At 44.6% G+C, this 17663-nt stretch overlaps 1 protein-coding gene across 6 annotated transcripts in view; it reads right to left on the reverse strand.

The window, feature by feature from the left end:
• The window catches only part of VPS13C (vacuolar protein sorting 13 homolog C), a 773393-nt gene that overhangs the window by 178868 nt on the left and 576862 nt on the right, over positions 1–17663 (reverse strand). The gene's annotated exons all lie outside the window — the stretch shown is intronic.

The following is a 17663-nucleotide window of genomic DNA, read 5'->3' on the forward strand; positions in this document are numbered from 1 at the left end:
TAAAAATAATCATATTAAACTATTAGGTTAGCTAAAAAAAAATACCAAAGTCCAAAATTGTGCATTTTTGGTCACTTCATATACCATAAAAATATTTATAAAAAGCGATCAAAAGTATCATCAAAACAAAAATGGTACCTATAAAAACTACAGATGACGGCGCAAAAAATTAGCCCTCATACCGCCCTGTACACGGAAAAACTAGAAAAAAGTTATATAGGGGCCATAAGATGCCAATTTTAAACATACTAATTTTGGTGCATGTAGTTTATAATTTTTTTAACCTCTTAAGGAAGTAGGGCGTACCTGTACGTCATACCGGGTCGGTCCCGGCGGCTAATGATATCCGGGACCCTGGGATAATAGCGTTCGGCACCGATCATTGTGCCGCGCGATACTAACCCTTTAGACGCGGCGATCAAAGTTGATCGCTGCGTCTAAAATGAAAGAGAAAACTTCCCGGCAGCTCAGTCAGGCTTATCGGGACCATAGCGATAAAATTGCAATTTCCCAATCACCTAGCACGCGAGCGGAGGTCCCCTTACCTGGCTCCGTCGCGTTCGATCGGCGATTAATTGCTCCAAGCCTGAGTTACATACTTGACCAATCGACCGCCTATAACACTGATCAATGCAAAGCTATGGCTTTGCAGTGATCAGTGTAAGAGATCAATGTGTGCAGTGTTATAGCCCCCTATGGATATTCCAAATAACTATATATTGATTCACAAATACAATATGTCTACTTTATATTTTCATCATAAAGTTGACTTCAGGAGGTCTTCAAAGTTCAGCAGCAATTTTCCAATTTTTCACAAAATTTTCAAAATCTGAATTTTTCAGGGACCAGTTCAGTTTTGAAGTGGATTTGAAGGGCCTTCTTATTAGAAATACCCCACAAATGACCCCAGGATAAAAACTGCACCCCTCAAAGAATCCAAAATGACATTCAGTAAGTGTGTTAACTCTTTAGGTGTTCCACAGGAAATAGAAGCAAAGTGAAGGAGAAAATTCAAAATCTTCCTTTTTTACACTCGCATGTTCTTGTAGACCCAGTTTTTGTATTTTTACAACGAGTAATACGAGAAAAAGTCCCCCAAAATTTGTAACCCAATTTCTCTTGAGTAAGGAAATACCTCATATGTGTATGTCAAGTGTTCGGCAGGCGCAGTAGAGCTCAGAAAGGAAGTAGCAAAAATGAGATTTTGGAGAGTGAATTTCTCTGTTATTTGTAACCCCCAATTTGTAACCCCCATCTCTTCTGAGTATGGAAATACCCCATGTTAGGACGTAAAATGCTCTGGGGGCGAACTACAATGCTCAGAAGAGGAGTCACATTTGGCTTTTGGAAAGCAAATTTTGCTGAAATGGTTTTTGAGGGGCATGCCGCATTTAGGAAGCCCCTGTGGTGCCAGAACAGCAAAAAAATAAAAGCATACTATTTTGGAAACTACACCCCTTAAGGAACATAACAAGGGGTACAGTGAGCCTTAACACCCCACAGGTGTTTGACGACTTTTTGTTAAATTTGGATGTGTAAATGAAAAAAAATATTTTTTTCACTAAAATGCAGTTTCCCCCCCAAATTGTACATTTTTACAAGGAGTAATAGGAGAAAATGACCCGCAAAATTTGTAACCCCATTTCTTCTGAGTATGGAAACACCTCATGTGTGGATGTCAAGTGCTCTGCTGGCGAACTACAATGCTCAGAAGAGGAGGAGCACAATTGAGCTTTTGGAAAGAGAATTTGTTTGGAATGGAAGTCATGGACCATGTCCGTTTACAAAGCCCCCGGTTGTGCCAGAACCGTGAACCCCCCCCCCACATGTGACCCCATTTTGGAAACTACACCCCTCACAGAATTTAATAAGGGGTGCAGTGAATATTTACACCCCACTGGTGCTTAACAGATCTTTGGAACAGTGGGCCGTGCAAATTAAAAATGACATTTTTCATTTTCACGTACCACTGTTCCAAAAATCTGTCAGACACCTGTGGGCACATGTAAATGCTCACAGTACCCCTTATTACATTACATGAGGAGTGTAGTTTCCAAAATAGGGGTCATGTGTGTGTGTCCATTGTTCTGGCACTATGGTGGCTTTGTAAACACACGTGGCCTTCAATTCCGGACAAAAATGTTCTTTTCAAAATCCCAATGGCGCTCCTTCATTTCTGAGCATTGTAGTTCACCCGCAGAGCACTTTACTCAGAAGAAATGGGGTTACAAACTTTGAGGGCTTTTTCCCTATTTTCCCTTGTGAAAATGAAAAATTTAGGGTAACACCAGCATTTTAGTGAAAACATTTTTTTTCATTTTCCCATCCAAATTTTATGAAAATTCTTCAAACACCTGTGGGGTGTTAAGGCTCACTATACCCCTTGTTATGTTCCATGAGGGGTGTAGTTTCCAAAATGGGGTCACATGGGGTATTTTTTTTTTTACGTTTATGTCAGAACCGCTGTAAAATCAGCCACCCCTGTGCAAATCACCAATTTAGGCCTCAAATGTCCATGGTGCACTCTCACTCCTGAGCCTTGATGTGCGCCTGTAGAGCATTTTACGCCCACATATGGGGTATTTCCGTACTCAGGAGAAATTGCGTTACAAATTTTGGGGGTCTTTTTTTTGCTTTTACCTCTTGTGAAAATAAAAAGTATGGGGCAACACCAGCATGTTAGTGTAAAAATTTTAATTTTTTTACACTAACAGGCAGGTGTAGCCCCATACTTTTCCTTTTCATAAGGGGTAAAAGGAGAAAAAGTCCCCCAAAATTTGTAGTGCAATTTCTCCCGAGTACGGAAATACCCCATATGTGGCCCTAAACTGTTTCCTTGAAATACGACAGGGCTCCGAAGTGAGAGAGCGCCATGTGCATTTGAGGACTACATTAGGGATTGCATAGGGGTGGACATAGGGGTATTCTACACCAGCAATTCCCAAACAGGGTGCCTCCAGCTGTTGCTAAACTCCCAGCATTCCTGGACAGTTAGTGGCTGTCCGGAAATGCTGGGAGTTGTTGTTCTGCAACAGCTGGAGGCTCCGTTTTGGAAACACTGTTGTATGATACGTTTTTCATTTTTATTGGGGGGGCAGTGTAAGGGGGTGTACATGTAGTGTTTTACCCTTTATTATTTGTTAGTGTAGTGTAGTGTTTTTAGGGTACATTTGCACTGGCGGATTGCGGTGAGTTTCCTGCAAGGAGTTTGCGCTGCAGTGAAAAATTTGCCGCAGTCCAAACTTAAAGCAGAAATCTCACTGTAAACTCGCCCGTGTGAATGTACCCTGTACATTCACGTGGGGGCAAACCTCCAGCTGTTTCAAAACTACAACTCCCAGCATGTACTGACAGACCGTGCATGCTGGGAGTTGTACTTTTGCAACAGCTGGAGGCACACTGGTTGGAAAACCTTCAGTTAGGTTCTATAACCTAACTCAGTATTTTCCAACCAGTGAGCCTCCAGCTAGTTATGCAACAGCTGGAGGTACACAACTACAACTCCCAGCATGCTGAGACAGCTGCTTGGGCATGCTGGGACTTGCAGTTTTGCAAAATCTGGAGGGCTACAGTTTAGAGACCACTGCACAGTTATCTCCGAACTGTGGACCTCCAGATGTTGCAAAACTACAAATCCCAGCATGACCAGACAGCAAACTGCTGTGTGGGCATGATGGGAGTTGTAGTTTTGAAAGATCTAGTGGGCCACAGTTTAGAGATCACTGCAAAGTGATCTCCAAACTGCAGCCCTCCAGCTGTTGCAAAACTACAAATCCCAGCATGCCCACACAGCAAACAGCTGTCTGGGCATGCTGGGAGTTGTAGTTTTGCAACATCTGGAGGGCTACAGTTTAGAGACCACTGTATAGTGGTCTCAAATTGTAGACCTCCAGATGTTGCTAGGCAACTCACCGGCTTCCGTAAGATCCAGGGAACCGCATCGCTGTCCTCTTCTTCCGTCAATCCCCACCACCGATCGCTGCCTGCTGCTGCCGCGGATGGGTAAGCGGACTTCGGTGCCGATCCTCTGTCGGTTTCCCCATTGTGCCCAGCCTATTGTGGGTGGGCAGAACGGGGAAACAGAAAGTTAACCCTCCTCCCCCGATCTGCTATTGGTCATCGCTCCTTGATGGCCAATAGCAGGGATAGGAGGGTGGCACCCCTGCCAACTCACTCCTATCCCTTCAGGGGGATCGTGGGTGTCTTGGACAACCGCGATCCCCCTTATATTCCGGGTCACCATAGACCCGTAATCGGCGCAAATCGCTGGTGTGAATTCACCGGCGATTTGCCGTGATCGCCGACATGGGGGGGTCTGATTACCCCCCTGGGCATTTGCGCGGGGTGCCTGCTGACATACAGTGCACGGAGCGAACTTTGATCCGTGCCAGATGACTAGCGATGAGGGGCAGAGGCTCGTGACATCACAGTCACGCCCTGCTCTTGATGTCACGGCCACGCCCCCTCAATGCAAGTCTATAGGAGGGGGTGCGACGTCACGAGCCTCCGGTGCTGAACCCACTGCTCTAAATACACGCCGTGTGCAGCAGATAGATTGCGGAGGTCCCAAATCCTTTGAATAGGGGATAAGATGTCTAGGGGCGGAGTACCCCTTTAAGGTCAAAATGGGCTTGGTCCTTAAGAGATTAAGTTAAATAAAATATAACTTATTTAATTCCCTCATGTAATGATAAATATATCCTCCCAAGCAAGTATTTATAAGTAATGCACCGTTTCAGAGCTTTATAAAACATTAATCAGGCGAAATGAAGCAAAAAGATCTATCCTGCGTCCACTCTGTCTCAGTTTTCTTCCCCTAACTGCCTCTGGCCCCCACCCTCTGAGACGGAGATCATGTGACTTTTATGCTATCTATGGGACCTGGTTTGTAAGTTCCGTCTCTAAGTCTGTGTAAGCCACGAACCCTAGAAATATCTGACAACTCTGGGAATGAGGGAGCTTAGTAGCTGGGAACTTGGCTGCAGAAATCTTTAGGTGAGTGGAGGAAAAACAGAAGAGGATGCTGTGTGAAATGTGGGGGAAGCGGGAGATCTTGATGTGTGATGAGACAAACTGTTTCTCTTATGAAGCAGGGGTGGGTGGGTGAGTGTGTGGGCCTGCCTGTGTCTGTCTGTCTCATGAAGCAGAACTGTGAGTGTGTGTGTGTGTCTATCATGAAGTAGAGCTGTTTGTGTGTGTCTATCATGAAGTAGAGCTGTGTGTGTGTTTCATGATGCAGCGCTGTTGTGTGTGTAACATGAAGCAGAGCTGTGTAGGTCTCATGAAGCAGAGCTGTGTGTGTGTCCCTTATGAAGCAGAGCTGTGCGTGTCTCTTATGAATCAGAGCTGTAGTCAGCTACATTACCTCCAAGACCAGGACCATACTACCTCGGAGGCCGGGACCTTGAAGCGTGCAACTTGCTCTGGGGCCTGGCTTACTGCCACATTTCTCTGGTAAGCTAGGCCTCCTTTGCAATGTAATTCCTGACCAGAGCGCCTCTGGCTGTTACAAAACTACAACTCCCAGCATGCCCGGACAGCCTCTGGTTGCCCGGGCATGCTGGGAGTTGAAGTTATGCAACAGCTGGCGGCACCCTGTTTGGGAAACAATGATATCTATATATATATATATATATATATATATATATATATATATATAAGTTATCTGTATAGTCTAGTATATAGCAGTGATTTTCCAAAAGTTGGACCCTCCAGCTTTTGCAAAACCATAACTCCTATTATTGTGCCCTGTCAGCCTTTTACTTGGTGGGTATGCTGTGAGTTGTAGTTTTTCCACAGGACATTTTTTGTAAACACACTCTAAATACACTGCTGAAAAAAATAAAGGGAACACTAAGATAACACATCCTAGATCTGAATGAACTAACTAATCGTATGAAACACTTTCGTCTTCACATAGTTGAAAGTGCTGACAACAAAATCACACAAAAATTATCAATGGAAATCAAATTTATCAACCCATGGAGGTCTGGATATGGAGTCACACTCAAAATCAAAGTGGAAAACCACACTACAGGCTGATCCAACTTTGATGTAATGTCCTTAAAACAAGTCAAAATGAGGCTCAGTAGTGTGTGTGGCCTCCACATGCCTGTATGACCTTCCTACAAAGCCTGGGCATCAGACTCTGTCACATGTGCTCAGTGTGAAACTGCTTTAATCTGTAAAGAGCACAGGGCGCCAGTAGCAAATTTGCCAATCTTGGTGTTCTCTGGCAAATGCCAAACGTCCTGCACGGTGTTGGGCTGTAAGCACAACCCCCACCTGTGGACGTCGGGCCCTCATACCACCCTCATGGAGTCAGTTTCTGACGTTTGAGTGGACACATGCACATTTGTGGCTTGCTGGAGGTCATTTTGCAGAGCACTGGCAGTGCTCCTCATGCTTTTCCTCCTAGAGTGAAAGCACCGCCAGAATTCAAAAGTGACCAAAACATTAGCCAGGAAGCATAGGCACTGAGAAGTGGTCTGTGGTCACCACCTGCAGAACCACTCCTTTATTGGGGTGTCTTGCTAATTGACTAATTTCCACCTGTTGTCTGTTCCATTTGCACAACAGCATGTGAAATTGATTGTCAATCAGTGTTGCTTCCTGAGGGGACAGTGTGATTTCACAGAAGTGTGATTGACTTGGAGTTACATTGTGTTGTTTAAGTGTTCCCTTTATTTTTATTGAGCAGTGTAGTATAGTGTGTAGTGTAGTGTGTATGTAGGAGAGATTCATCAAGACTTGTGTAGAGGAAACCTTTACCATAGCAACCAGATTGCTTCTTTTATTTTTCAGAGGCCTTTTTAAAAATGAAAGAAACAATCTGATTGGTTGCTATTGGACTGGTAGACTTTTCCTCTGCACCAGTTTTGATGAATATCCCTCAGAGGTTGTATATATATATATATATATATATATATATATATATATATATATATCTCCTTAACCCCTTAAGGACCCAGCCATTTTACACCTTAGGACCCGGACATATTTTTTGCACATCTGACCACAGTCACTTTAAACATTAATAACTCTGGAATGCTTTTAGTTATCATTCCGATTCCAAGATTGTTTTTTCGAGACATATTCTACTTTAACATAGTGGTAAAATTTCATGGTAACTTGCATTCTTTCTTGGTGAAAAATCCCCAAATTTTATGAAACATTTTGCATTTTTGTAACTTTGAAGCTCTCTGCTTGTAAGGAAAATGGATATTACAAAAAAAAATTTTTGAATTCACATATACAATATGCCCACTTAATGTTTGCATCATAAAATTGACGAGTTTTTACTTTTGGAAGACACCAGAGGGCTTCAAAGTTCAGCAGCAATTTTCAAATTTTTCACAAAATTTCCAAAATCAAAATTTTTCAGGGACCAGTTCAGGTTTGAAGTGGATTTGAAGGGTCTTCATCTTAGAAATACCCCACAAATGACCCCATTATAAAAATTGCACCCCCCAAAGTATTCAAAATGACATTCAGTCAGCATTTTAACCCTTTAGGTGTTTCACAGGAATAGCAGCCAAGTGAAGGAGAAAATTCACAATCTTCATTTTTTATACACGCATGTTCTTGTAGACCCAATGTAGACCCAATTTTTGAATTTTTACAAGGGGTAAAAGGAGAAAATGTATACTTCTATTTGTAGCCCAATTTCTGTCGAATAAGCACATACCTCATATGTCTATGTAAAGTGTTCGGCGGGCGCAGTAGAGGGCTCAGAAGCGAAGGAGTGACAAGGGGATTTTGGAGAGTAAGTTTTTCTGAAATGGTTTTTGGGGGGCATGTTGCATTTAGGAAGCCCCTATGGTGCCAGAACAGCAAAAAAAAAACACATGGCATACCATTTTGGAAACTAGACCCCTTGAGGAACGTAACAAGGAATAAAGTGAGCCTTAATACCCCACAGGGGTTTTAAGACTTTTGCATATGTAAAAAAATTTAAAACTAATTTCACTAAAATGTGTGTTTCCCCCCAAATTTCACATTCTTGCAAGGGTTAATACCCCCCAAAATTTGTAACCCCATCTCTTCTGAGTATGGAGGTACCCCATAAGTTGACCTGAAGTGCACTACGGGCGAACTACAATGCTCAGAAGAGAAGGAGTCATATTTGGCTCTTTGAGAGCAAATTTTGCTCGGGGGGCATGTCGCATTTAGGAAGCCCCTATGGTGCCAGGACAGCAAAATAACCCCCACATGGCATACCATTTTGGAAACTAGACCCCTTGAGGAACGTAACAAGGGATACAGTGAGCATTTACCTCCCACTGGTGTCTGTCAGATCTTTGGAACAGTGGGCTGTACAAAATTTTTAATTTGCACAGCCCACTGTTCCAAAGATCTGTCAGACACCAGTGGGGGGTAAATTCTCACTGCACCCCTCATTACATTCCGTGAGGGGTGTAGTTTCCGAAATGGGGTCACGTGTTTTTTTTTTTTTTTTTTGCGTTTGTCAAAACCGCTGTAACAATCAGCCACCCCTGTGCAAATCACCTCAAATGTACATGGTACACACTCCCTTCTGGGCCTTGTTGTGCGCCCCCAGAGCACTTTGCGCCCACATATGGGGTATCACCGTAGTCGGGAGAAATTGCATTACAAATTTTGGGGGGCTTTTTTCCCTTTTACCTCTTGTCAAAATGAAAAGTATAGGGCAACACCAGCATGTTAGTGTAAAAAATATATTTTTTTACACTAACATGCTGGTGTAGACCCCAACTTCACCTTTTCATAAGGGGTGAAAGGAGAAAAAGCCCCCCCAAAATTTGTTAGGCAATTTCTCCCGAGTACGGCGATACCCCATATGTGACCCTAAACTGTAGCCTTGAAATACGACAGGGCTCCGAAGTGAGAGCGCCATGCCATGCACATGCATAGGGGTATTATAAGGGTATTCTACGCCAGTGATTCCCAAACAGGGTGCCTCCAGCTGTTGCAAAACTCCCAGCATGCTTGGACAGTCAATGGCTGTCCGGCAATACTGGGAGTTGTTGTTTTGCAACAGCTGGAGGCTCCATTTTGGAAACAGTGGTGTACCAGACGTTTTTCATTTTTATTGGGGAGGGGGGCTGTATAGGGGTATGTGTATATGTATTGTTTTTCACTTTTTATTTTATTGTGTGTTAGTGTAGTGTAGTGTTTTTAGGGTACAGTCACACGGGCGGGGGATTACAGCAAGTTTCCCGCTGCGAGTTTGAGCTGCCGCACAAAATTTGCTGCATCGCAAACTTGCAGCCTGATACTCACTGTAAGCCCCCTGCCCATGTGAATGTACCCTGTACATTCACAGGGGGGGGGGGGGGAACCTCCACGTGTTGCAAGATTACAACTCCCAGCATGCACAGTCTATGAGTTAGGAAACATACAATGTTTCCCAACCAGTGTGCCTCCAGTTGTTGCAAAACCACTACTCCCAAACATTCTCAGGCATGCTGGAAGTAGTAGTTTGGAAACATCTTTAGAGCCAGATGTTGCCGAACTACAACTCCCAGCATGCTTGGAGTTGTAGTTTTGCAACATCTGGAGGACTACAGTTTGCAGACCACTAATACAGTGGTTCCCAATCTGTGCCCTTCCAGATGTTGCAAAACTACAACTCCCAGTATGCCAAAACTGTCCAGGCATGCTGGGAGTTGTAGTTCTGCAACATCTGAAAGGCCAGATGTTACAGAACTACAACTCCCAGCATGCCTGGACAGTAAGGGCATGCTGAGGATGTGTAGTTTTGCAACATCTGGAAGGGCACAGTGGTCTCCAAACTGTGGACCTCCAGATGTTGCAAAACTGCAACTCCCAGCATGCCCAGACGCCAAGGGCTGTCTGGGCATGCTGGGAGTTGCAGTGTAAGGGGACCAGATGGAGCAGTCCAGATCGCTTTACGGTGGTCTGGACTGCTGCAAAGGTCCCGCAACGCCGCCGAAGATCCACTCACCTGTCGCCACCGCCGCCGTCGGGATCCTGGTCTTCAGGGACGAGGTAAGTACCGGGGCCGGTCCCCAGCACTCCCCCGTCCCCCGTCCTTCGGTCTTCCTCCCGTCCTCTCTGAACTTAAAGGGGCCGGGCAGGGCGGGAGGAAGTAACCGACCCCCCCCCTGCGATTGGTCGGTTAGCTAACCGACGGATCGCAGGGGATAGGAGGAGGAGGCTTGCCACCTCGCTCCTATACTCCAGCATGGTCCTGGCTGTCTGTGACAACCGGGATCATGCAAAATTACCGGGCGGTCGGGTCCCAGAGACCCGATCAGCCCGGTATCACCGTAAAATTACGCCCTGGGTCCTGAACCGGTTAAGGACTCGGAGTTTTTCAGTTTTTGCATTTTCATTTTTTCCTCATCACCTTCTAAAAATCATAACGCTTTCAATTTTGCACATAAAATTCCAATTGATGGCTTATTTTTTGCACCACCAATTCTACTTTGCAGTGACATTAGTCATTTTACCCAAAAATTCATTCTGCGACAAAATTGAAAAAAAAAATTTCATTTTTTAACTTTTGGGGGTTTCCGTTTCTACGCAGTGCATTTTTCTGTAAAAATTACACCTTTTCTTTATTATGTAGGTCCATACGGATAAAATGATACCCTACTTATATAGGTTTGATTTTGTCGTACTTCTGAAAAAAATCATAACTACCGTATATACTCGAGTATAAGCCGACCCGAGTATAAGCCGAGACCCCTAATTTCAACCCAAAATCCCAGGAAAAGTTATTGACTCGAGTATAAGCCTAGGGTGGGAAATACCTCATCCCCCCCTGTCATCATCCAGACCCGTCATTAACATCCTCATCATCATCCCCTTGTCATCATCCCACACATCCCCCCTTCATCATCCCCTTATCATCCCACACATCCCCCCTTCATCATCCCCCCTTCATCATCCCACACATCCCCCCTTCATCATCCCCTTATCATCCCGCACATCCCCCCTTCATCATCCCCTTATCATCCCACACATCCCCCCTTCATCATCCCCTTATCATCCCACACATCCCCCCTTCATCATCCCCTTATCATCCCACACATCCCCCCTTCATCATCCCCTTATCATCCCACACATCCCCCCTTCATCATCCCCTTATCATCCCACACATCCCCCCTTCATCATCCCCTTATCATCCCACACATCCCCCCTTCATCATCCCCTTATCATCCCACACATCCCCCCTTCATCATCCCCTTATCATCCCACACATCCCCCCTTCATCATCCCCTTGTCATCATCCCACACATCCCCCCTTCATCATCCCCACCCCCCTTCATCATCCCCACACCCCCCCTTCATCATCCTCTTCTCATCATTCGCCCTCAGTGGTCTTCAACCTGCGGACCTCCAGAGGTTTCAAAACTACAACTCCCAGCAAGCCCGGGCAGCCATCGGCTGTCCGGGCTTGCTGGGAGTTGTAGTTTTGAAACCTCCGGAGGTCCGCAGGTTGAAGACCACTGCGGCCTTCAACATCATCCAGCCCCCCTCTCACCCCCTTTAGTTCTGAGTACTCACCTCCGCTCGGCGCTGGTCCGGTCCTGCAGGGCTGTCTGGTGTGGAGGTGGTCCGGTGAGGAGGTGGTCCGGGCTGCTATCTTCACCGGGGGCGCCTCTTCTCCGCGCTTCCGGCCCGGAATAGAGGCGTTGCCTTGACAATGACGCAGAAGTACGTTGGCAATGAACGCACCTCTGCGTCGTTGTCACGGCAACGTGACTATTCTGAGGCCGGGCCCGAAGCGCTTAGAAGAGGCCTCCCCGGTGAAGATAGCAGCCCGGAACCACTATCCCACCGGACCACCTCCTCCCGGACAGTCCTGCAGGACCGGACCAGCGCCGAGCGGAGGTGAGTACTCAGAACTAAAGGGGGGTGAGAGGGGGCTGGATGATGTTGAAGGCCGCAGTGGTCTTCAACCTGCGGACCTCCGGAGGTTTCAAAACTACAACTCCCAGCAAGCCCGGACAGCCGATGGATGCCCGGGCTTGCTGGGAGTTGTAGTTTTGAAACCTCTGGAGGTCCGCAGGTTGAAGACCACTGCGGGTGGGGGAGTTCACTCGAGTATAAGCCGAGGGGGGTGTTTTCAGCACGAAAAATCGTGCTGAAAAACTCGGCCTATACTCGAGTATATACGGTACATGCAGGAAAATGTATACGTTTAAAATTGTCATCTTCGGACCCCTATAACTTTTTTATTTTTCTGCGTACGGGCCGGTATGAGGGCTCATATTTTGCGCCGTGTTCTGAAGTTTTTATCAGTACCATTTTTGCATTGATTGGACTTTTTGATTGCTTTTTATTCATTTATTTATGATATAAAAATTGACCAAAAATACGCTATGTTGGAATTTTTTGCGCGTACGCCATTGACCGGGCGGTTTAATTAACAATATATTTTTATAGTTCGGACATTTACGAACGCAGCGATACCACATATGTTTATTTTTAATTACACAGTTTTTTTTATGGGAAAAGGAGGGTGATTCAAACTTTTATTAAGGAAGGGGTTAAATGACCTGTTAACTTTTTTTTTCACTTTTTTTTTTTTTTTTTGCAGTGCTATAGCTCCCATAGGGACTTATAACACTGATCTTTTACCCTGATCCCTGCAAAGCCATAGCTTTGCATGGATCAGCGAAATAGGGGCTCGATTGCTCAAGCCTTTAGCTCAGGCTTGGAGCAATGAAACCCAGATCGGCCGTGACGGAGCAAGGTAAGGGGGACTCCGCTCGCGTCCTAGCTGATCGGGACATTGCGATCTTATCGTGATGTCCTGATCAGCCCGACTGTGCTGCCGGGAAGCGTTTATTTTCACTTTCAGACGCGGCGGTCAACTTTGATCGCCGCGTCTGAAGGGTTAATAGCACGCGGCACAACGATCGGTGCCGCGCGCTATTAGCCGTAACCCCGCATCTCACTGGGTCGGTCCTGGCTACTAGTCATAGCCGGGACCGACCCAGTGTGATGCGGGGTCACGGCGTGACCCTGTTTTAAACACCGGGACCGGGCTCAGGGTGTACAGGTACGCCCCGAGTCCTTAAGAGGAGATATATATATATATATATATATATATACATACACACACACGTGCACAATTGCTTATATGAAAAAAATGCGTGTATATTTTGTGTGTATTTTTATTCAAATATATACATGTGTATATGTAACATGTATATATATACAATCTCTATATATTTATGATTTAGTAGAGTTTTATTGGGGAGATATATCTATATTTGCACACTATATATTTACACGCTATATAAATATATATATCGTATATACATATGTGTATATATGTAAATACACTATAGCGATACTGAAATATGGTATATTTTTATATAGCATAAACAATTTTATATATGTATATATAGTTATACTATGTAGCAGTGTTTCCCAGAATGGGTGCCTTCAGCTGTTTATAAAATTTAAAACTTCAACTCCACGCATGCACAGATGGACTGACTTTTTGGGCATGCCGGGAGTTGTAGTTTTGCAACAGATGGAGGCACCCATTTTGTAAATCATTGCTATATAGTATAGCATTTATATTCAAATATATAAATATACATACAGCCATGACCGTAAATGTTGGCTTGCAAATGTTGGCAGAAAAGGATTGCAGTAACACATGTTTTGCTATACACATGTTTATTCCCTTCGTGTGTAATGGAACTAAACCAAAAAAGGGAGGGAAAAAAAGCAAATTCAACATAATGTCACACCAAACTACAAAAATGGGCTGGACAAAATTATTGGAACCCGTAACTTAAATATTTTGATGCACACCCTTTGGAAAAAATTACTGAAATCAATCGCTTCCTATAACCATCAATAAGCTTCTTACACCTCTCAGCCGGAAAGTTGGACCACTCTTCCTTTGCAAACTGCTCCAGGTCTCTCTTATTGGAAGGGCGCCTTTTCCCAACAGCAATTTTAAGATTTCTCCACGGGTGTTCAATGGGATATAGATCTGGACTCATTGCTGGCCACTTCAGAACTCTCCAGCACTTTGTTGACATCCATTTCTGGGTGCTTTTTGACATATGTTTAGGGTCATTGTCCTGCTGGAAGACCCAATATCTTGGATGCAAACCCAGCTTTCTGACACTGGGCTGTACAGTGCGACCCAAAATACGTTGGTAATCCTCAGATTTCATGATGCCTTGCACACATTCAAGGCACCCAGTGCCAGAGGAAGAAAAACAACCCCAAAACATCATTGAATCTCCACCATATTTTACTGTAGGTACTGTGTTATTTTCTTTGTAGGTCTCATTTCGTTTTCAGGAATATAGATGTTGGAGTAGGGAAACCTGGCAGGGGTTTCCTGTTTCTTCCAGCTGGTGTAGCGCTCCAAGTGCCGTAACCTCTGCCTGCTGGAAGAAACAGGGAAACCCTGCCAGGATTCCAATCTCCAACATCTATATTCTTGATATCCCCGACGGGACCTACGGCCAGCTGCTCCCGGCGCTCCAGTTCAAAAGAACCTGCTGAATGCATTTCACAGCGTTGCACCTGCATGTAGCGCAACCTGACAAGTGCCATCCCTGTCTCCCTTTTTTGTTTTCCCCTACATTGTCATTCCATTTTCGGTAAACAGTAGATTGAGATGCTTTACCAAAAAGCTCTATCTCGGTCTCATCTGCCCACAAGATGTTTTCCTCAATTTTTCTCTTCTGCCCACGCCCAGGGAGATTAGCTGCAGTGCCATGGGTTGCAAACTTCTTGATAATGTTGCGCACTGTGGACAAAGGCAAATCTAGATCTCTGGAGATGGACTTGTAACCTTGAGATTGTTGATATTTTTCCACAATTTTGGTTCTCAAGTCCTCCTCTTTCTGTTGTCCATGCTTAGTGTGGCACACACAGACACACAATGCAAAGACTAAGTGAACTTCTCTCCTTTTCATCTGCTATCAGGTGTGATTTTTATATTGCCCACACCTGTTACTTGCCCCAGGTGAGTTTAAAGGAGCATCACATGCTTAAAACAATCTTATTTTTCCACAATTTTGAAAGGTTTAGAAAGGAGAGACTTGTATAGCTGTAAATGGATGCACAGTTCTCTCACACACTGATCAGACACACAGCTTCATGAGCACTTTCCAGGATCCTTACAGGAGTGGTCAGAGACTGTCAGGCCACCCTGAATGCAGATTATAAGAAATGCAGTAACTTTTTAGCATCTTATAGTCTGAAATTATTTTTTAATTGTTTAAGTGCCCCCCAGGTCCCATATTTTCCATTTTGGAAAACCCTGCCTTACAGGTACATGTCAAAATATACTACTGAGAGCATTTTAACAAATGATGGTGCTTCTTTATCTATTATATCTCTGTGACAAAATATCATGTAGATGGCAAAGTCTAAAGAGATCCTGTTCTTTCCTATATTGACTGCACATTTTAATTCTGAATGCATTTACACTGATTGCCTCACAATTAAAAAGAAAGTGACATGTGTGCTTTACATTAATGGAACAGACTGTTCTCATGAAGCTGTAAACTAGGTTGAAATGAGAACATAAAACAACAGCACTAGTAATTTTTAGAAGCTCGTCAAACCTTTTCATAAGACAGAACTTAAGTAAAGACATTAATGTGACATTTATCTGACCTGCATTATTAGTACACCGTGCTTTATGTACGTGGTGCAATTTGGTGTGTTGTGAAATAGAGATGGAAAAAGGTTACTAGGCTTCACAATCTAAGGAGTGGGTTGTTCTGTTCCATAGAAAACTTAATTAAATCTGTCGCAGTCCTTGACATCAGAAGGATTATTACAGGGACATATCTGGGTCAATACTTACTGTTTACTATTATGACATACTAGTGTCACATGAGCAGGAAGTACAGGAAGAGGAATATAAGCTTTCCTCTAATCAAATAGCTGATTCATACAAACAGAAAACACTGTAAAAGGCAAAGCCCATAATCTCTCTTCCCAAAACCAGCTCCCGCACATACAATATCAAACATCATATTCATGAGTGCCATTGGTTCCACTAACAGTTAGTGATTGAATACCGCTCAAGCAGCAACACTTGAAACACACTGGGGGAAGAAATAAAAACAAAAAGATGAAGACTCACATGCTTGACACCTAATTATTTAAGAGAATGCATACAGTTTTTAGAGTTTCCTGTGCTGTATGTGACTGTAAATGCCAAGTGGGTGTGTGTTATCTTGCTTTGCTTTACACAAAAAGACAACTCAGTTTACACAAGGCAGATGGTGGTGTAAAACGAGCATGTTTTGGCTGTAGACTTTAAAAACTCATTGCTCAGTGACATCCTGTGCAAGACTTGATATTTCATAACGCAAAAACAGCTCAGGATGTTCAACCTGCCCTTCATGAATGATTGAAAAAAAAAAAAAAAAAGATGGTGCATTAATTCGTAATGCAAGGTGAAAAGAAAAAGCATGTGTAATGCTAAATAAATGTCCAAGCAGGTGCTTTTCAAGGTCAAACTGCTTCCTGGTGGCACTGCCTTTCTCAAGCACCCTCCAGTGAGCCTCCTGGGGACACCTCTGCTAAGGGATTTGCAAACAAGACGTGGCAAAGGGTGAGAACGCTCCTCTCAAAATAATGCTTTCTCAGCACAGCGTGGCAGGCTGGTTGATCGGCAGTAGGAGGTTTGTGCAAGAATAGAGGACTTTGCACAGACGTCTCCATCCCCTGCCCCTCTGGTGGCTCCTCTGCAAGTGGCCACATTCTTTATCCCTGCAGACGCCCTGGAAAACGAAGGGGCTCTTAACCTGTTCAGGACGCAGGGCGTATCCATACGCCCTGCATCCCGAGTCCTTAAGTACTGAGGGCGTATGGATACGCCCGTGGGAATTCCGATTCCCGCCGCTAGCCGGTTGGGGACCGGATCGGGATGCCTGCTGAAATCATTCAGCAGGCACCCCGGCACATCACCCAGGGGGGTCCTAAGACCCCCCATGTCGGTGATCGGAGAAAATTGCATGTCAATTCAGACATGCGATTTTCTCCAATTCCGGGCTGATCGGGTCTCTGGTGACCCGAACACCCGGAAAATAGGGATGATCGGAGTTTTCAGTGACAGCCCCGATCAGCCTAAGGAATAGGAGTGAGGTCGCAGTGCTGTGATCTCCTCCTATGCCCTGCCATTAGTCAGAACTGAGTTCTGACCAATGGCAGCGCAGGACAGGGGGTTGCAATGGAAACCCCCCATTCTGCCCACCCCTAGATGTCGGCAGAACGGGGGGGGGGGGGGGGGTGGAGAAGATGGAGTCCTGTACCTGAGGAGAAGATGCGTGGGGCCCGGCGATCATTGCAGACATCAAGCGGAGACCATGGCTCAGGTAGGGAATCGACAGTGGGGGGGGGGGAGAAATGAAAGTGAAAGTAATGTGATCTTTACTGTGGCAACCACTAGGAAGGCTGGACTGCAACTCCCAGCATGCCCAGACAGCCAAAGGCTGTCTGGGCATGCTGGGAGTTATAGTTTTGCAACATCTGGAGGGTCACAATTTGGTGACCACTGTAAAGTAAAAATATGTCCATTTTATGATGCCAACATAAAGTGGACATATTGTATTTGTGAATAAAAATAACATTTATTGTAAATATCCATTTTCCTTACAAGTAGAGAGCTTCAAAGTTAGAAAAATGCTAAATTTTCATGACATTTTGGGATTTTT

Source organism: Hyla sarda, chromosome 4 (genome assembly GCF_029499605.1).
Source record: "Hyla sarda isolate aHylSar1 chromosome 4, aHylSar1.hap1, whole genome shotgun sequence".
NCBI lineage: Eukaryota > Metazoa > Chordata > Amphibia > Anura > Hylidae > Hyla > Hyla sarda.